The 22358-nt window shown below is 35.3% G+C and overlaps 1 long non-coding RNA gene across 1 annotated transcript in view; it reads right to left on the minus strand.

The window, feature by feature from the left end:
* Positions 1-17164: 17164 nt before the first annotated feature.
* The window catches only part of LOC140527652 (uncharacterized), a 56251-nt gene continuing 51057 nt past the window's right edge, over positions 17165-22358 (minus strand). Inside the window, exons 3-4 of the long non-coding RNA XR_011974888.1 lie at positions 20163-20382; positions 17165-17252 (exon numbers count right to left, since the gene is read on the minus strand). This is a non-coding gene — a long non-coding RNA (uncharacterized lncRNA). The remainder of the gene's footprint in view (positions 17253-20162; positions 20383-22358) is intronic.

Consider the following 22358-nt stretch of genomic DNA (forward strand, 5'->3'; position numbering starts at 1 on the left):
TCCAAGTCAAATAAGCACAACTTGTAATGGAATATCTTTTTTCAGCATTAATAAAAAATAACTTTAAATATTACTTTCTACCAAATGAGGAAATATATTCTGATTATATAACAATAATTCTTTGTTTTTCAGTTGAGATCCATATTTCCAGTTCTGTTTATTTCTCTTGCAAGTACTCATACAAATCTGCTTTAATATTTCTGAAGTATCAACAGGGTAGATCATGCCTTCAATATTATGTATTGCATGTATCCTATTCAATTTAATAAATGAATACTGTATACAAAGAATTTCGTAAGCCTTAAAGAGCTATATAAATATTAGCTATCATAGCCATCCATCCCTATTATTAAATAATATCCAAAAGGTGCTTTGGCAAAAAAAACCCACAACAACTTTTGACCAACCTTTTGAGAAATTCCTCTGTATTTAACTAGCTCAGTCAGTGGAATATAAGTATATCCATGCCTCTAGATGAGACTGCTATAGCTCCCTGCTACTTCTCACATAGCTTATCTTTTTCTAGAATAACTTTTAAGAGTCCAGGATCACTTCCATGATGAAAAGCCAAAGTAGGGATGTAGAGAAGGATTTTTTTAAAATCATAAGATAGTTTGAAATGTAGGTAAGTCAGTTTCCTGTGAAATTATAAAGTGGACATTTTCATGAGTAGAGGAGAGAAATAAATGTTCATTTTAAGTTTTTACTTGGTAGCTTGGAAATCTTTAAAGTTGAAAGCTAATTTGAATTATTGGAGAAAGGGATTTCTCAGAAAGACAAAGTTCAATATGTATAATTCAATACATTTAGGAATAATCCGATATACATAATTGTAGTTCAGAATATATAATTCATTAAATATAATAATACATCAACAAGCATTTATTAAGTATTTTTATGTCTGGTTTTGTGCTGCAAATACACAAAGGAAACAACAACAAATCAGTGCTTGCACTCAAGGAGTTTGCATTTGACATCCTTCTCAGGGAAGACAGCATGTAAATAAAGAATATATGTAGTACTTGTGTGAATGTTAACATGTCTACATGTTTTGTATTTATATAGAATTATGTGAGAGCTCACATATATGTGCAGAAGAACTGCCTTCAATTATTTGAAAAGTTGTTATGGAGGAGAAAGGTTAGATTTTATTATTTGCCCTTAGAGGACAGAATGAAGAACAATGAGAGAATGTTGCAGGGATAATTCTAATAAATACATGGCAACAAGAATTCAGGGGACAGTACCATCCTCAAAAATAAAGCAAGTTCTGTATCTTACTTTTATGACATGGAAAACTTCCAAATAATTAGAACCATTCTAATCCATAATGGGACGATTCAGGAAATAGTGAGTTCCCCTTCATAACAGGTATGTGAAAAAATGCTGAATGACCATTGCTTGTGTGTTGTGGTGGGAATTTTAATGTAGGCATAGGTTTGACTAGATGGTTGCTGAGGTTGCTTGAACCTAAAAAACATCAGTGATTCTACACAAAAATGCAGATGGATATGGATGAAATACTTTCTGCTTTTCCATGCGTATAATATATCATAACATAATAATACACATACATATACACAAATACAAGTGAAATAAATGTGTCCTTCTTGAATTATTGAAAAAACGTATCTAAATGGATTGAATTCTACCCAAATGTTTTTTAAAAAATGTCCTGAAGAATCCATAATCCCTAGAAATGAGAAACCTCTGAAGCACCTTCTTATCTTCTTAGGAATGTGTCTCAAACCCTAAGAGCATATTCTTTTCACAGGAAGTGTTTGATTCCCACCCTACCTCCAAGAGTCCTGAGTACAAATGTTCACTCCCTATTCTTCCAATGACTATCATGTCATTAACATAGCTGTTGAACAAAAATCCTCGTTAATTTTATGAAGAAATAATATGCTTGATGCAAAATATAGTTCCTAGTTTCTTGTTCATACTTGGAAAATTCAGGCTAAATAGTGTCAGTAATAGTTACAGTACTGTTGCAGCTTTAACGTATTTTTGTATGAACTCTCCTCATATAAAGAACAGCTAGGTGAGCATCTCTCTTTTAATCTGTTCCTAGGTAACCATCATCAATCATCGCTCCCCACAAGTTAAAGAGTGCTTCAGAGGCCTCCCATAAGTTTTTTTTTCTTTCTGTAAATCGTGGAGTCTTCATGACATTTCAAAAAGCATTTGAATCAATTGCTTCCATATCGACACACTTTTTTAATCACTTGAGGAATGTGCTACGTATGCGCATATATCTGCTACTTTGCTCATTTTCATTAATTTTCCTCCCAGGTTCTAATTTCATCAAATGCTAAGTTTGAATATGTCTTTGTTAATTTCTAATATTGCAACATATCTTATTAAATAAATAATTAGCTTTGAGTCCCCGACTTCATGTTTATTTCACCTTGCTGTAGTTGATATTTTATGGTGAAATCTTCCTATCTTGCTCAAGGTAAAAAGGTGACTGTCACCACACTGTTTCTCCATCCTGTTCCGGTTTACCTTGCCTTCAGAATCCCTCTGTTCACTGGAATTCACCCTACTGGTTACAAACTTAGCGTACGTTGATACTCAATGAAGCTCAGAATTCCTGAACTCAAGGGGTGCATCAGCCCCAGTCTTTCCCAATAATAAGGATTATAGATACAAATTACTAAATCCAGACCAACCCTAGTTATTGAGCATTTACTTATTTAATCAACAAGAAAAATTCATTTACCATAGTATTTTATTCATATCTCTCTGCTTATCAAACCCACCTAAAATTTAAGACTTAAATAAGCATCAAGATAACTTACTACATTATTTATCAACAGTGCAATGAACAAAGAAAAACACAAAGGTATAATAATTAGTATCAAAATTCAAATCCAAGTGAGTGTCCACATTTAGTTATCTTTAGTAATCATTGCAACAGCTGACTTCTTATTTTTGGAAATGCAATCTCACTGTTCATTTCTCTCAGGATACCAATTAAAATTCCTTCTCAGTAATTCTTATCACGATACTTCAAAAGATATTGATTAAACTCAGTTATCTCAAGAAATAGATTCTCTGAGTGCTTTCTCTCTGTCTTCTGAGTACATTCTGTCTCTCCACATTGACAGTTATAACTTTCAGTCTTCTTACAGAGTCCTCAGAGAATGACAGTTAATAAGCAACTTCCAAAATTCCATTGGCTCTTCCAAGATACAGCAACAATATCTGTAATCCCAGTGAAAGAGGATATGAAAGCATATATTACATTAACATCATTTAATACTATAGTGTCATTGTGAATAATGAAAAATTTTTAGATTAATTAAAGTTTACAAAGGATGTCTTCAAATTTATAGAAAAAATAGAAACTGACATTTATGTTGCAATTTGAAGTTTGTGTCATCCTTTACATGTATGCGAAGCTACTGCTTTCCCTGTCCCTGTACAATCTCTACCATGTTGGTTAGGGTCAAATGATAACAATTGTCTTGAATTCATCCAAAAAGAGAATGTGGTCTTTTCTTCTTGTTCACCAGGAACAAATGTATTTCCATTAAAAACAGTTCTAATTTAATAGAGAAATATAGTTTATAGAGTTTTAACTTCTAGATTGGTTATACCATTTGTTCTTGAATAAATATCATTTTCTAATTTTCAAGACAACATCATGGCACTGACATAATACTTTCACCTGGTGATGTGCATTATACTTATAATATATAAATCTTGTGAGATAGATAGGAAAGGGGAAGGGGAAGGAATAAATATTTCTTTAGTATCTACTATGTACCAGTCACTGTGTTAAGCACTTTTTACTAGGTATCATTTGATCATCACAACAATTCTTTGAGATAAGGTGTTATTACCTCCATTTTACAGGTGAGGAAATTGAGATAAGCTGAGATTAAGTGACTTGTCCAGGGTCATATAGTTAGTAAGAATCATGTCGAATTTGAACTCAGGTCTTCTTGACTTCAGGTCCAGTGCTCTATCAAGAATCACACAATGAGGAAATATTGGTGTCAAATTTCAAATCTAAGTATGTGTTCACATTTAGTCCAGGAATCTTTCTGCTTCATCAAACTACTGTTATATCTGAAATAAAGTTTCAAATAAACCATTTTTGCAAAGGCTAGTTTAGTCAGATGCAAGCATATTGCTTTGTGAAACCACTTCAATCAGATTTTGGTTTTTGAATAGTATAAAACCTTTATTTGTGTTCTCTCTAATACCTCTGGATACATGAATTTATAACGAAAATTGCATTATGCTTCAACCTAATTCTGAATAAAAGTATGTAAATAATTACCATTTTTAAAATGTTCAATTTACCTCCTATATATTTAGAAGAATGTAATTTAGAGCTAGGAACAACTTTTCATTTAATCTAGGTCACTTCTTTGGTTTTAAAGCTGAGGAAGCTAAGTCTAAGAGATGAGATTATTTCCCTGAGCCTCGATGTCCTCAACAGTAAAATAAGAAGGATGATCAAGAAGGTCTATGAAGTCTCATTGAATTCTAAAGTAATGAGTATTGTTCTGTGACTCAAAGGCCTTTTTGTGGTCCCAAGAGAAAGTAAGTTCCTTGGGATCAGAGAATGTTCATTTTTGTCTTCATATTCTCAGTAGAAAGCAGTCTGGCACATAATAGGTGTGTAATAATTGTTTGTTGATTGATCCTGACTCCATGTCAGAATCATGTATTCAAATCACTGCTTCCCAACTATTTCCTGCCCATTCGTTTCTCTTCTCCATGAAACAGATAAAATAATAGCCAGCACGATATAGGAAATTCTTTTGCTTCTTTAAATTGGCTAAAAATTTGGCAGTTTTGGAGTTGGGGTAGGGAACTTGCAATAAGAATCTATTGGATGAGATGTCAATAGTAATGCTCAGTCCAGAAGTTTAAATAAAACATTTACACGTTCAGGAGTTTAACTGGACCTTTTGGAAATTCATTCATCATTAGTTTTCAAGTGTCTTTCTTTGCCCTTGGCAGGAAACAGAGTAAAGGAACCTCATTTAGTCCCTACTTGAAGGGAATGCTCCCTCTGGCCCAGAGTAACTTTTTGATTGGAGTGGCAAAAGAAAGATAAGAGTTCCAACCAACTCAGAAAAGGGGCAAAAGCTTTTAAATAGATCCTTGGAGGTACCCATAAAGTTTGATTAAGGACTATATGCATGCCTACAAATTGAATTCTTTTCCACACATTCCTCTTTCAATGTTACTAGAAGGATTAAATTATGAGTACTTTCTCCACCGTTGTGGTGCAGTGGCTTAAGGGCTGACCTTATAGTCAGGAATTCTCACCTATGATGCATATTGGATTTTGACCTTGAACAACACATTAATCTCTCAGTGGTTCCATAATACTCTAAGACTATAAACTGGAAATTGCTTAATGATTTCTTTTGGTAGAGAGAGTTTCCTTCTTGGTACATCCCTATACTAATTAAATCACAGGAGAGAGAGAAAGAAGGTGAAGGAGGAGGAAAAGAGAGGAAGGGAGGAAGGAAGAGAGGGGGAGAAGTGAGGAAGGCGGGAAAGGAAGAAGGGGGAGAAAGTGAAGGAGGAAAAGAGAAAGGGAGAAAAGGAGAAAAGGAGGGAAAGAGAAGATATCTTTGAATCTCTGAGGTACTATTCCTTTGGTGCTTTAAGGATAACTCAATAACTTTTGAATTATTCATATAAGAGAGTATTGTCAACAAGAGAGGGAAAAGCCGTCTGAGAACTTGAACACACAACTTCACTTGAGCTCATTCCATTGTATACTTTCCAAAACTTAGTATACAAGTTTAATTTTTCCCACTTATTATTCACTTAAATGTTTGGGATAAAAAATGTTGAGTTTCTTCTCTGAAAAATCCCATTACTTTTTGATTTTATGCAATGTCCCAGTCAACATTCTCTGTAACAAGAAAAATAAACAGGTTTCCCTTTCTCTAAATGAATGGATTCATCTTTTTCTGAAATACCCAACTTACCATAGAAGCAACTTTCTCCCAATTTTCAGACTACAGTGGTAAATTTGTAGACTCAGAGCTTAAAAAAACATATAATATGATATGATAGAATAGAATTAATATGATATATGTGATGATAAGATATAATATGATACATCATATAATAATAGAATACAATGCAGCATAACATAGATAACATAGTATGGTATAATGTAATTTAATTAATATATGCATACACCAAGGATGGTTAGTCATTCAGTCAACTAGCATTTATTTAGCACTTTTTAAATATCAGACACTAAGGTAAATGCTAGGGGAAAAGGTAAAAAACAGTGCCTATTCTTCCTCTTCTTAAAAAAGTTCAAATGTCAATGAGAGTTGGGGGGTGGGGATGTGTGCATAGCTATGAACAGTAAATATATAATATCTGAGAGTATTTTAGGAGAATGCATGAACAGCTGGGAGAGTGGGACAGGAAAGGCTTCTTGCACAAGGTGGTATTTGAGCTGAGTCTTAAAGAAGATCAGGGAAACAGGTAGGTAAAGGAGCAGAGATTTCTAGGTATGGAGATAGGCAGTATAAATGTGTGGAAGTGGATGATAAATGTATTTTTTGAGGAACTGAAAGTATACTAATATTCTGGAATGTCATGTGCATAGGTGGGTTTCAGTATAAGAAGACTTTTAAGCTTTTAAACAGATCTTTGAGGTCCAAAGTCTTCAGTTCCAGCTTTGATTATACATTTATAAACATATGAAAACCAAAACTAGCCTACAGTACATAAATTTGCTTTCTGATTGTAAAATGAAACTCCTTGGGCATGGAAGTGAATTAAATTGAGTGGAATTGTATCAAATGTCTTAAGCTATTGGACTGGAAAATAATTTAGAGACTGTCTATTTTAACTTCATTTTACTGGAGAAGAAAACCACCAGAGGCATCTAAAAACAGGACCATATACTAGTAACTTTCTTTTTTCCTTATAAGACGTCTACTGATTCTGAAAACTACATATATGTCAATTTAGAATGAGCAAATGACCAGTCTTAACCAAAGAGAGATGAAAGCCACAGAGTCACAAATGGGTACAGTCATCTTAAGGATATGACTGGATTGTTTGATTTTCTGAAATTGTATTCTGTAAATTTAAAAAAAAATTCTGTTTTTTCCCCAATAATACAGTTCTCAATACATTTTTTTCAGCATGTGCACTGCAGCTGTATTTTCATGCTGTGATACTGAAAACAATTCTGCTAAATGGTAGATTTTGAAATTGGTAGCATTGTCAGACCCACCAAACTTTCCACTGCCCAGGAAGAACTCTTGCCTTGGAATTTTGATGGACAACAATAATAGGTTGATGGAATTCTCCTTTTGCTGTCTTTGAGGATAGCCCCTATGAAGTTAATATTTCTTTCACCATGGAATTTGTCATAAAACTTCCAACTTCCTTAGTGTGAGGAATGTAGCAACAGTCAAGAGAGCTGACTGCCCTGTAGTCTTTGATGTATGACCCAGGGGAATGGACACATTTTTGATCTAGGATTTTTCTTTTCCTTGTAAATGCTAAAAAATTGACTTTAAGTGCACAATGTATCAGAGCCAGATAAAGCTGGATTTAACCATCTGCCATCAAATTTGTAATATGATAGGCCTAATGCTGCTTATACAAAGTCTTTTTAATGGACCCTTTTATCTTTTCTCTCAAAGGAAATGCTCTACATTTGGGACCACATAGGGTGGCAAGGTGACTATTTTTTTTTCACTCAGCACTGGGTTCTAGAAAAGAGAAAGCATGTGTGGCCTCTTCTCTTTTAGAACTATGCCAGGCAGTAATGTGGATTGGTATCTATTTTCCAGCCTGGCAGGGTAAGCTTGAAACCAAAACATAAAATTGGTTTTTTGTCTCCCTCATTATAATGTAGCTCCAAGGCAATATTCAAAGCACTGACAGTGACTGTGAATATGCTGGCATAGTTCTGAATCACAAAATATAACGGACTCTCCACATGGAAGACAGAACCAAAACATTTATTCAGACATGTGAAAGCCAAATTCCAACACCAGAAAACCAAATCCATCATAGCAACAAAGAAATCTGTACAAAATAACAATGCAGGGGGTACTACTAAGCCTTCCCTCTGTTAGACTTCCCACAAACCAGCTCCCTTAAACAAAATCACGAACAAGCTCTCCCACTCATGCGACTTTCTGTCTGCTCTCTCTTTCCCAGCTCTGACTGCTCTGACTCACTTCCTGCTCTGCCCCTTCTGACTCTACCTATACAGCAAACTCCTCCCAACACAGACTCCATGCGATTCAGACTTCCATGTATCCCAGGCTGGTCACATGGGCCTACTCATGGATGGGGAAGATCTTACCATTTAAATTATTATTACATTATACTGTGAACTTCTTAAGGACATTTTGCTTTGTTTTTGTGTTTTCTTACAAACTTTTTTTTTTGTATCCCAAGTGTTTAACACAATGCTTGGCACACAGAAAGCATTTAATAAATATTTATTTACTGAGTGACTAAAATCACTGGTTTATCTTTATCAAACCTCCACTCCTTTCTTGATAATTTCCTAAGAAGTCCAGACACCCTCCTGTAGCTCCTTGTTGTCCAAGTAGTCAGAACACTACTATCACCCTGTCCTTTGCAATTGTCTTATTTTTTTAAATGGATCTTTAATCTCATCAATATTTCTATGCTTTTCATTGGTTCAAATGGCATCTCCATCCTTGATTTCTCAAACCTGTGGCTCTTCCTCTGAATACTCCTTAGAAGATCAACTCATTGGGCTGAAGGCCTTCCTCTGGTTCTTTGGACTCCAGTGTGATAGTAGTAGTAATGCTTGTAACACACTTGCTAAGCACTTGAAAATTTAGAAAGCTCGTATTTCATTTGATCTTCTTGAAGAAGCCTGAAATTAAGTAGAGCAGGCATGTTTCCTTCTCTTTGAAGTGAAGGCTTGAATAAGATGATCATTAGAGTTACTTTCAACTCTCAAATTCTATTATTTCCATATTTTTAAAAGGGGATAAATGAGGTTGAAAGATGTTCCTTTTTATAAGACCATGTGACTGAGTGGCTTAGGTGTAACTCACATCCATGTCTTTTAATTCCAAGTATCTTTCCCACAAGACTACATATTTCATAATTAAATTGAACAAACATTTATTTTGTAAGCTCAAGAATATTACAGTCTAATGGGGAAAGAGAGACAAAAGGATGCTGGAAAGGTGGACATGAGCGGGAACCTGGTGCACGGGAGGTTATCATGTTCAGTGGAGTCCAAACCGAACAGGGCTGATACCAAAAGGACACTGCTTTCTTCTAATGCAACTTTAAAGTATATTTTCCTACTGATATATCACTTGAAAGTTTATGAAACACTTTCCTCACAATAATCCTTTGACGTAGTTATTGTGAATCTTATTATTCACATTTTATAGATGAGAAAACTGAGGCAGAGAGGTAAGTTACTCATTCAGAGTGACACAATCAGAAGATGTATGGGAAGGAATTCAAACTACTAGCGTTTGACTCTAAATTTTGGTTCCTTTCTATAACACATCCCCATTTTCCATTTCTATTTTTTCTTCTTTTACATTTTATCAGAGTCTTTCTATGACAATCAGTCCAATGGCTTGAATTCAAAGGTGAGAATTTCAGGCAGTCAATGGAGAAGATATTTTGGTTAATTTGAGCCTTGATAAACTCAGAGACTCTCTATGCCCAAATTAAAGGCCAGCCCTACCATGTAGCTCTGGCTGAAGGGAAGAATCACTAGGGATTGTTATAAGATATTCCTAAGGAATCCAAGAGGAACACACAACCCAATTACATATAGTAAAGGGAGAACTTGTTATCCCTCTTCCCACCTACATTTCATTTACTTGAGGTCAGAAAGCTTCCACTGACACAACCTTAATTATTTTCTTACTTGAATTTCAGCATGTGCTGCATTGTTAAGTAAGTACATTTGTATCACAACTCCATTTTCAGTGAAGAATCTAATGCTTCTGTTTCAATAATTGCAAAGATTAAATCCCAAGATTATGGCAAATGCTTTCGAACTCTCATATGCCATTAATTCCATTAGAATGAATGCCTCTCTCTACTATATTTTACCCCTAGAATAACTCAGGTATTAGAGTTCTTTGTTTTGAGAGATGTTTCTGCAGTTGCCTTTCTATCACCTCCAGGATTAAATATAAAATCTTCTCTTTGGTATTCATATTTACATAACTGCCCTTTCATACCTTTCCAGGCTTCTTACTCTTCTTTCTCCCTTACCTTTCCTTACTGTGAGCCTCCCTATTGTTCCACAAATAAGAAATTTCATTTCCTACCTCCAGACATTTTTACTGACTCTCTCCTATGCTTGGAATGGTCTCCCTTTTCCTCTTCACTTCCTAAATGTCTTTCAAAATTCAGCTAAAATAAAACCTTCTAGCCTTCCTGGGAGCCCTTATTCAAGTGTCTTCCCTCTATTGATTTAATTTTTTATTTATTCTTTATGTAACTTGCTTGTACTTAGTGGTTTGCATGTTCTCTCTGTCTCTGTTTCTGTCTCTTTGTCTCCATCTCTCTGTCTCTCTGTCTCTGTCTCTCTCTCTCTGTCCTTCTGTTCCCTTTTCCAAGGGTCTATTATGGCAACTGAACAGGAAATGTTATCCATTCACCAGGCTTAAAAGGAAGAGCAAATTCTTCTCTCATTCTTAATTTCTCTCTTTCAAACATGCTTGAGATTCTTATACCTCTCCACATTTCCAGCAAATGGAAGTAAGGGAGACGGATGGCCCTCCCTGCCACCCTGCTCAACAACAGTTATGATTTCTGCACAAAAAAAAATATAGGGAAATGAGTACAAGTGCTTGTCTCAGACTATCTCTGGTACCTAGCTGCTTCACCCCTTCCTTACCCCCACCCTCTCTATTTCTCTATGCATAGGTGACTGAAGAGTGATCTTTAAATGTTTTTTTTTTTTTTTTCCAGTCTTGGTGTTTCATTTGTGGGATTAAGATGTCAAAAGTCCAGAAAAGTTTCAAGGACTCAAAGGAAGAGGTTCTTTCTACAGTGATGGCCCCTTCTTAAAGGAGATGACAATTACAATAAGAATGAGTCTTGTATTTCTAATTGGCTAGAGGGTAGGGACCTTGAGTCATTTGTTTGGACAATTCAAATCCTTATTTATGAAATGTCTGTTTAGCAATACCAAAAATCTCCTGGGAGTTTTTACAGTCTGGGGAAATATGTTGGGAATTATAGATTACTGTTGCATTTTAGAAAAAAAAAAGTCATAAATGAATGCTTTTACCCTCTAGCATATTTTTTGTTGTAAAGGAAATAAATCACCTTTCTCTGTCTTACATCTACTGCTTTGTGCATTGTACAGTTTTCCTAGAAGTAGAAACTTGTATATTCCTTAGTCATTCAGTGTCAGTCAATAAATGTGACATAAATAGCTTTATTTAGGAATCTTAATAGCCTAGAGGCTTCCTATACAGGTCTGGGCATAATGAGCCATAAAGATTAGGGGTCAAACAAACAAAACAAAGCAAACAAGAAAAAGCCCTGTTCACATTCCTTTTGCATCAGTCTTCCAATACTAAGTGCATTCATTGGTGCCATCATGCTTCGATTGGGACACATAGGAATTCTGTGAAAGGTATCAGCTGTCATCGTTCGTTTCTTGGCATAGCCTTAGTTCAAAGTAGAGAGAGCTACTTTCCTTCTCTATTCTATGGTCCTCAGATACAAGAATATGAGATATTTCTATATTTAAACAAGAAAAAAGTGTCATAAACACTTGTCAACTTGTTCAAGTTTGTGGAAAGGATGGTTTTGGATGACTATATAATATATACCTATAATGTTATCTATACATTTTATATATGTATATATACATTGAATATATATGCATATGGGTGTGTGGGTGTGTGTGTGTGTGTGTGTGAGCTGAGACAAAGGGCAGGAGCAGAGAGAGAATCCTATTTGAAGTTCTAGGGCAAAACAAGAGTGCTTGTGGCGGCTCATAGAGCAGAGCACAGGCCAGGAGAGGAGTAAACACCTCTCCCTTGATTATGCCACCATGGAGGAACCAAGAACTTACAGATTCCTAGAGATATCTTGGAGAACAGCTACACAAAACCTCTGAGGCCTGGGGTAGTACTTGACAAAGGTCTCAAAAGTCAAGTAATTAGCTGGGAAAATGCCTCAAAAGGGGAAAAAATAAGACTATAGAAAGGTACTTTCTTGGTGAAAAGGTATTTTCTTTCATCTTTTCAGGATGAGGAAGATCAGAGTATACAACCAGAGGAAGACATACAACTGGAGGAAGATAGCAAGGTCAATGCTCTTACATCCAAAGCCTCCCCCCAAAAAATGAAATGCTTTCAGGCTGTGGAAGAGCTCAAAAGGGACTTTGAAAATCAAGTAAGAGAGGGGGAGGAAAAAGAAAAAAGAGAAATGAGAGCAATGTGTAAAAATCATGAAAAATGAGTAAACAGCTTGCTAATGGAGACCCCCAAAATGCTGAAGAAAATAACACCTTTAAAAAGAGACTGACTCAAATGGCCAAAGAGGTCCAAAAAACAAATGAGAAGAATGCCTTAAAAAGTGGAACTGGTTAAATGGAAAAAGAGGTCAAAAGGTCACTAAAGAAAGAAGTCCTTTAAAAAAAGATGTTGCTATGAATGTTAAACTTTACTTTATTGAACTATGTTTAGTTATGAATAAACATAGTTCATTATAATATGTAATTAGACCCTTAAAATCATTCACAGCAGCAGTCCTCAGGTGTGCTGCCATGACTGGCTTTACATTGTCTTATTCAGGCCAAAAAATATTCAGACAAATACTTTTAAAGGTGATGTGGGAACTCTCTGCTTTCACTCCTCAACTTCTTTTTACCTTCTCATAGGACCTGCCAGAAATTTCAGTCCACTGTTATAACTAAGAATACAGGGTAACTTTAATACCAGGCATTGAAGGACCTTAATAGAGAGTGTATTAGTTTACTCTAAGAAAATAGCTTTCATTGGCAAAAGGCATCAGAAATTATATTTCCTATAACAATGCAGTTTCAAATATATGGTCTCATTAAAAAACAAAGATAACTGAATTCTTGGTGGGGAGATAACCTACCTCATCAATAAAGGAAGAAAATTCTATATTTCTTGTTTCATTGCATTTTGTATTTGATTTGGAAGCAATATGGAGAAAAAGGCCTCAAATTCTGCCTGTTCCATTTCCTAGCTGTGTGAACCTGTTACTTAATTTCTTCAGGTCTCAGTTTTCTTATGTATGAAAAAGAACAAAAACCATGCAACTTACCTCCTAGGGAGTTGTGATAGTTAAATGAGATAATGCATGTGAAAGAACTGGTAAGTTATAAATGCTATATACCCATGAGGGATTATTTCACCCCCCAAAATAGAAAATGTGCCAGTCAAAACTGATGACTCCCTAAGCTCCGTGAGAAAGACTGTCTGTCTCAATTGTCTTTAATGTTCTAGCAGGATATTCTTGCATGTTTTCATGAGAACTGTTGGATTTTTATTTGCGGTTTCTAATCAAAGCCTGGCACAGCAAGTTCAAGGAGGAAATAAGATTTACCTAATTGAACTTAGGACATAAAATCTTGAAGATATTTCTTTTCTTCACCTGCAAACTGAAGGGTAAAATTCATGCCACACCTATCTCCTAACGTGGTTCCAAGAATTAAACGAGTTTATTCTTACTAAAATCATAGCCTTTTTTCTGGCCATTCCACTTTGAAGCTGGTATTTCCTTATGTGACAGTGGGAAAAATGAACTGTATTACCTTTAAGGACAATCGTCCAATCAACATTTATTAAATAACTACTCTGGGTCAAACCCTGTGCTAGATGCTGTGTATATGTTGAAAAAGAAAAAAAAAACACGAGACAGTGTCTCAAGCAGCAAACATTCTATGTTACATATTAATATCAAGTTTTAAATGGTATGATTCCAGAGAACAAAAGAAGAAACCTGTAACCCACCTAGCTAGCTGCTGAGAGAAAATGTATATTAGATGCAACATGAGATATCTTTTTTTTTTAATGTGAATAATACAGGACTTTGTTTTTCTTGAATATGTATTTTTGAGGTTATTTTTTTCTTTTTTTGCTCCCCTACTCCTGAAATGAGATAGGGAAGTGGGAGAAAGGGTAAATAGATTTTCTTAATTGGGAAAAAATAATGTTAATCAGTGAATTAATAATCATTTATTAAGCACCTACAATGTGCCAGGCACTGTGCTAAATTTTAAATGGTAACTAGATTAGAATGTCTTTACATTTCAAGGAGCTGCTTCCCACTCAAATGCATCTGTTCTTGTTCTGTCATTTTCCCATCATACCTGACTCTTTGTGATCCGATTTTGAGGTTTTCTTGGCAAAGATGCTGATGTGATTTAACATTTCCTTTTCTGGCTCATTTTACAGATGAGGAAACTGAGACACAAGGTTAAATGACTTGGTCAGGGTCCTTAGCTAGTATCTGAGGCTGTATTTGAACTCAGGAAGATAAGTATTCTTGACTCCAGGCCCAACACTGTCAACTCTGTCATCTGTTATCTTACTCAAAGGCATGCCTATTCTGGATTTTTATTTGTCAAATGTTTCTGTTTCAATTTCCTACTGCATATTACAGATAATAAGAGGGTATGTTATTGTTTCTATTTGGTTATTTTTGTTTCTTTGATTTTTGCTGTGACCAGACAGCCAAAATGTACCTTCTCTGAGGTTTTTATTAAGCTCCCAAGATATGGAACAACGTGTTTATAACTTAATATCATCTCCTAAAAATTGCATCTTAATTTTCAAGAAAGAGAGCTCTCCACTGTTCCTTTACATGAAACGGAATTCTTTGCCCCACCCAGCAAAAAAAATCTCTTTCAAAAAATACCCTGAGGAGACTTGAAAGTTTCCTAGTGTGACCAAGTAATTAATTCTGAATCCCACAGCCTTTCTCAGATGAAATGAACTTAAATTGGCCAAACCACCCTTGGTTCAAGCTGCTGCACTAAGTGGATGGCATTTCTGTGGGGCTGTAATTTTACCTGTGCATAAATGAGGGTCTTTCTTTTCAGAGCAGAGCTATGCCTTTATCACCTTTCAGATTTTTTTTGACAATTTATATGTGATCATTAAAGCCAGTCCAGGAAGAATTATGAAAGAGACAAAGTATGACTTTGGTTCACTTTTCCATGTGTGCCCTTTTGTCAGTAAAGTGGCACATATAGTTAGCTGGTCCTTCTTCTAAATCTTACTTTCTGACAAAGGCAATTTATACTTTAGTGTAAATGAAAATCATTATATCCCTTCTCGCAGAAGGATCTGCATTTATAGCAACTGACTTATAGTTATGTGGATTGGTGATTTCATACAAGTGGTTACTTCCTTGATCAGTGCAATTTATAAATTATACATGCATTTTTCTCTTTGAATCTTGCCCATATCCTCCCATAAATACTCTCTAAGGGATCTGCTCAATGGATTGGAGATTGTCCCCTATTAATTCTTCATCAATAGTAACAAAGCTGTAACTAGGTGGGGGCTTTGCATTAGGGTATCAAAATTGAGAGACTGCTGAAAGTACTTGTAGGTCCTACTGGAGCACAGAAACTTCTGAATTTAATATTTAGTTAGGAAGAATAATTATTGAAACAGAAGTCAACAAGATGGCAGTTTCTTCCCTACCATGAAAGGGGTCATACACCGAAGGTACTTTTTCCTTCTTCAGCATGAACCAGACTTGCTTCAGTGATATGGGAAATCTGAAATAACTGGGGAAACAAAGGTTTAAACTTCTGAGCATATTGATTTATTAAGCAATGCATACCAATTGTATAACAAATCAGGTCCGGACCTCATCAGTTTGCCACTAGATCCTGAACACAGTGTAAGACAGATTTTTTTGAACATATTAAAAGAAAACAATTAGCAGGATATAAACCAGATGCAAGATTAGATAATCTGATTTCTAAATGGATGAAATATTACAATTGTAAGAAAACTCTTTGAGTCAATTTTTAGATCTGACTGGGTTTCTGATCGGCATAACCTAGGTATTTAATTAAGGGTTTCTAAGCAACAGATGAAGGTGATCCAACTTCCTAGCCATGAAAAGCTAGGGTCAAACAGTAAATAAAGTGTTCTCACAAATCCCATAATTGAATAAAGTTTTCTTATAAAACATATACATATACATACATGCACATATAGATACACACATGCATACATATGCATATGTACATATATACATACACACATACATACACACATATATGTGTGTGTATATATATATGTATATGTATACATAAACATATATATTTAACAAAATTTGAGATCATTATCTTTAAGCAATTCTGTATGGTAAACTCCAGTTCAGTGAGATGTTGCTAAAAGGGGTGTCAGTTTAACAGTGCGCACTTCCCTTAGTCTCATGCCAAAAGAAGTTTTACCAAGGGGGAATCATTTAGTATTTTATTATTACTGTATCCCATTGTTTCCTTAAAGGGAACATTTCTTCTCCAGTAGAATGGGAGCAATCCTTTTCCAGAAGAGTAGGGATAAAACATCCCCAGCAGTGTAAGGATGTAGGGCCAATGTGATATTCACAGCATCTGTGGTGGCCATGAATATTTCAGTACAATTCTGAATCATGAAATACAACAGACTCTCCGCATGGAAGACAGAACCAAAACATTTATTCAGACACCAGAAAGACAAATCCATCATAATAACAAAAATCTATACACAGTAACAATGCAGAGGACAACACCATCCCCAAACGTCCCCCTGGTAGGCTTCCCACAAATAACCAGATTTCCTCTCAGCTCTGCTCTAATTCTGCCCCTTTCTGTTCCACCTGTTCATCAAATTCCTTCCACCACAGGATACGTGTGACTCAGACTTCCATGTGACTCAGGTAGGTCACATGGGCCTATTAATGAATGAGAAAGACCTTCCTATTTAAATTACCATTACAAGGGATGAACTTTATTTTAACTCAGAAGAATATGAAATCAAGGTTGGGGAGAGTCATATTTACAGTTTAGTCTTCCATGAAGACTTCCATCTAAGATGCCATCTTGGGGGTCAGAGCAATTTCTAGATATGATTGGCTTCACCAAAAACTATAGTGGGTAAAATCTTACATAAGTGAGGAAACAAAAGTCTGAGCATCTGAGTTTATTGAATTACTAATCAATGCATGTAAATTACATAACAAGTCAAGACCAGCTGTCCTCAGCTTGGCACTGGACCCTGGAAATAAAAGGAGAAGATTTTTATTCAATAGATAAAATGATTAACAGGATGGAAAGGATGAGAAAAGATGGATGTAGGGTTAGGGACTTTCTGAGTTGGGGGTGGAAGAGTGAAAAGGTGTGATTCCCTGAAATGAGAAAAAGAGGTGTCCCACTCCTCCTGTCTGCATTCAATCAAAGGAACAAAGAAACAGTAACTGATTGACCAATATAAGGCCAGTTTTTAGAAAAGATGTATAGGTTGCTTGAAATGAGAAACTGTGAGAAACATTTTTGCATCAATTTTTAGATCTGACTAGATTTCTAGTCAGTATAGCCTCGTTCCTTAGTTAGGCATATCTAAATAATAAGTAGAAGTGGTCCTACTTCCCAGTCAAACATGGCTGAATTCCAACAGTGCAATAATGTCCTCTAACAATTCTCATAATTGAATATAGTTTTCTCACAATAAAGAAATTGAACTAGATCTATAAATGAATAGAAAGAGAACTGAGATAAATGCAGGATTGAGTCACAAGATGGAGTTAGTGTATTTCACTCAGTTCACACAATTTCCACACTCCCTCCCCCAAAAATATACCAGGGTCTTTGCTAACCTTCATAAGTGATCCAACCCATACACTCAACTACATTGAAGATAACAATTTAGTAAGCTTGTTTCAGATAAAAAAAATAGCATATTGATCAGTTAGCATATGTTATCACCATTTTACTCATCTTTTTTTAAAAAATTAATATGACAACCTGTGACATAGATTAAAAAAAAAAACTTGATGTTTTTCTCATACAACATTTTAAAAAAAAATGTCTGAAGTCATATTTGGACTCAAGAAAATGAGTTTCCCTGACTTTAGGCCCAACACTCTATCCACTGATCTACCTTGCTGCTTCATTAACATCTTATTGTGTCCATTTTACAGTTATGGAAATTGAGACTTTTTAAGAAGCAAAATGAGTCACTTATTATCATAGAGACATAGTGTCATAGCCCAGATTTTAACACATCTTTTGATCTAAATCCTATGTTCATTCCAGCTAACCACCCTGCTTCTAGACTATCATTTCTTTTGTTTGTTATTTTATATTCAAAACCTAGGACACCTCCTTGCACACAGTAAGGAAAGGGAACTAATGAATTGTTGGGATCTTTACCTCAACTCCCATTCTCACAGATGAGTCAGGTCCACGAGCAAGGCTACATGCACCCTTCTTGCCTCTAGGGGTACTACTGAGGATATATAGACCATTCTTTCTAATGCTTTTGAAAGGGCATATCTGTCATAGAAATCAAATGATTGTGGGTAAGAGATAGAAGTTCAAATTAAAAGGCAAAAGATATATTTACATTCCAAGAAAGGTAATTCTCAATGAAGAGCAGGGTCAACTTCTTAAGGTACAGATTGAGTTTTTACAACTTTATAAATTCAGTTATCTATCAGCAACATTCTATGGCAAAATAAGATAGATAAGTAAAGTGTTTCACAGGAAAGGGTGGGGTTAAAAATATAGGAATCAATCTGGATGAGTAGAGTCTTTACAATATAACTATCCTGACTTTTTATCAGAATAAGAAAACATTCCCTGTTTAAAGTTAGGATGAAAGGGGAAATGGCCAAATTTTTTTTTTTTTTACAATTATGAAATTAATCCTTTTAGATAAAACTGCATGGTCTCTTAGCCAAGAACAGTAAATTAGAACAGTGAATGAGACCATCTGCTTTATCATGTTCTTGCATAGCTTATTAATATTTTATTCTCCTCTAATAGAGGTTGGATGCTTTCTAATATTAGGCCACCAGGTGCTTTGAGGATCAGTCCATCAAGACGTTACAAAATAATTTTGGTTGTATTTTTTCTCCAGGCTATCATATCGAACCTCAATACTAGCATGCTTTCTCCAGTATTAGTCACCTGTGATTAGCACCCCAGAATCATTGAACCAGTTAATATCAATTAGTTGTTACAGAAAGATATTTACTGAGAAAATTTAACAAGAACAGGAGTACACAGGGGGACACTCACTCCTTTCTTTAACTACATCAATATGCCTATTATTGAGGCAGACACTTTGATTCAGTGAATGGATTGATGGACCTGGAGTCAGGAAGTCTTGAGTTCAAGTTTGACCTCAGATTCTTACTAGTTGTGTGACCTCGAACAAGTCACTTAACTTCTATTTGCCTAAGTTTCTTCAGTTATAAAATTGAGAATTATATCACTTCCCTCATAGTGTTGTTCTAAGGATCAAATGAGATATTGATTATAAAGTGCTTAGCACAATGCCTGGCACATAGTAGGAGCTATATAAATGTTAGCTGTCACAATCACTATCATCATCACCTAGTTGGTGAAGATAATGGGCTAAAACTACAAGCATATGCTATGGACATTCACTCTATCAAGTTCACTCCCAAATTAAACATAATCACCTCCCTTACATCAGGCAAAAGCATGGTTACTCAGATGCTGATTTGAACTGCCACTGAGCTGAGTCCTACATATATATGTATTTAAAACCTTATTGGTGCTTCACTAGTCTTGGTCATGAACTCCCAGTCATCCTAGTTTTCAAATCTTTCAAGGCTATTCTTTCCTCTATATTCTACTTTAGATCAAGAAAGAACAAACAGAGGGAGGCAAGAAGATTAGATAAAGAGAGAGAGAGAGAGAGAGATTTGGGGAGAGGGCGATAGAGAGAGAAGAGGGAGAAACAGGGAGAGAGATAGAGAGACGGAACATCTATTATGTGCTTGTTTTATGTCAGGGACTCCAATAAGACCAAGGGATACAAAAACAAGCAAGACACTTGTCCTCAAGGAGCTCACATTCTAACACATAAAAGGAAAGGGAAGAAGACCTGGAAGTAGTATAGAAAAATACTTCTGGACAAGATAAGTCAAAAACTCACCATTAAGAAGTCCAGAATGGTCCCAAAGTTGTAATCCAAGATTTTTGTCAGGATAAAGTGAGGATGCCTGAAATGAAGGTGGAATGGTGGGAAGATGGACTGACAATGGCATGGAAGCCTGATTGTGGCCAAAATAAAGAGAAAGCTGCCCAAGCTGGCTCTAGAGTTCAAGGTTCTTATCAGAGCCCAGAGGTGATTTCAGTGATGGAGTGCAACGTTCCTGTATGGAAAATATAGAGATAATGGCCAGAGTGGAAGAGGCATGGAGTAGAGATAAATTGGATTATGATCAAGGGGTGATGTCTCCCTCAGTTGTGCTTTACTAGGTTAGTCCATGAAACACGAATATTGACAGTCTTTCTTAAAATCTGCTTCTTGCTGACTGTCTAGTGATTTACTCAGGACCTGAAGTACTATACTTCTGAACCAATACACTTTGAACATTTTGAGTTACAGTATGCAAACTCAGTGACAGGAATGCTTGCGAAAAAGTACTGTACATCAATTAAATATGTCTCAGTTTGAGGCTTCTCATTAAAGAATATCTGTGCTACTAGAGCTCTATTTCAGGAAGTAAAGGAAGAAAGGACATTTCTTTTCAGTCTGTGGCAAAGTTATAGCCACATAGTGAGATACAAATTGATTTCCTTCTTTCTGTGTGAAGGCTTTCATCTGTTCTTCAGAAATATGGGCAGCCATTCACTAACATTCTCAAAAGACATGAAAGAGAAATGTTTAATCAGAGAAACTACTATAAATACTGCTATAAACTGGCACTTAAGGAGACAGCATTCTAACAGCTAAATGATTTGCAAACTCATTTTTTTAAACTGGCAAGAAATCATTTTTCCAGTACCATTCTGTACATTCAGGCTTTTTTCTCCAGTACAAGCCATTTCAATGTGAAACTATTCCCATTTCTAATGCTGCTTAATGACCCTGACATAATTTTAACACAACTAGGAACATTATAACATGAATGTTGCATATTTTGTGCTTTATATTAATTGAATCATATATTCTTCACTTTCTCACAGGCTGAGAATCACAGGATGGCAATAGAATTCAGAGGTCACCTAGTTCAACCCTTGTTTCAGCATGCATCTCTGCTTTATCATGTTCAACAAGTGGTCATCCAATCTTTGTTCAAAGACTTCTGGTGCTGGGGAACCCACTTCATCTATAGATACCCTCTACCACTTGCAGATAATTAATGTTATTAGAGTGTTATTTCTGATACCTAACCTAAATATTTTTTTCAACATTTACCCATTACTCTGAATTTTTTTTCCCTCCTTAAAAATTGTAATAGCTTGAGTATCTCATCTGTATGATAGCCATTTAAACCCTGAAAAGTGGCTATTATACAGATACCTCCCTGTCATTTCCCAGCCTTCAACATTTTTATCTTCCATAATTAAAATATGTCCATGTGATATAATATTCTTATATCATGATTTCAAGGCCCTTCATGATTTTGGTCACTCTTCACTATGGTCCGTAGTCTATCAATGTCCTTCCAAAAATGTGGCACCTAGACGTAAATGTAATATTCCAGATATAGTCTGACAAGAACAGATTACAATAATATCACTGTCTCCTCTCATATCCCAAGCATTATTCTAGTACATGTAACTTAATTTATATTATAGTTACTATATCCAATATTTAATTTCATTATTAAATTATATTGATATTACCACATTGTTGACATATATAAAATTTTCATTCACCACAAACCTCAAATCTTTTTTTCAAAGAAAATGCTAATTACCCTCCCCTACCATAAATCTGTAGAGTTGGTTTTCTGATCCTAAACATAAAACTTTGTATTTATCTCTACTGAATTTCCTATTATTGGATTTGTTTCTTTCAAGTAAATGGTATTTTATTTAACTCTTACCTTTGGCCTCGGGTATAGAGACATATAAATGCTGAGTTTTGTTACCTTAGATCTAGTACCACTTTGGTCATTGTCCCCTTTTCAGTGACTTAACTATAAGAACTTGTCCACTGACAGTTTGGCTTTTACTTTTATTTTAATTAAAACTTTAGCCTTTAGTCTTATTTTGTTGTTTCACATAATAACAGAGGTTAGCATTTATATAGCATTTTAAATTTTGCAAATCACCTTGCAAAAGTCCTCATCTTGTTCACACAACGATCCTGAGAAGCAGTTGTCATTTTTATCCCCAT

Source organism: Notamacropus eugenii, chromosome 1, assembly GCF_028372415.1.
Source record: "Notamacropus eugenii isolate mMacEug1 chromosome 1, mMacEug1.pri_v2, whole genome shotgun sequence".
Taxonomy (NCBI): Eukaryota; Metazoa; Chordata; class Mammalia; order Diprotodontia; family Macropodidae; genus Notamacropus; species Notamacropus eugenii.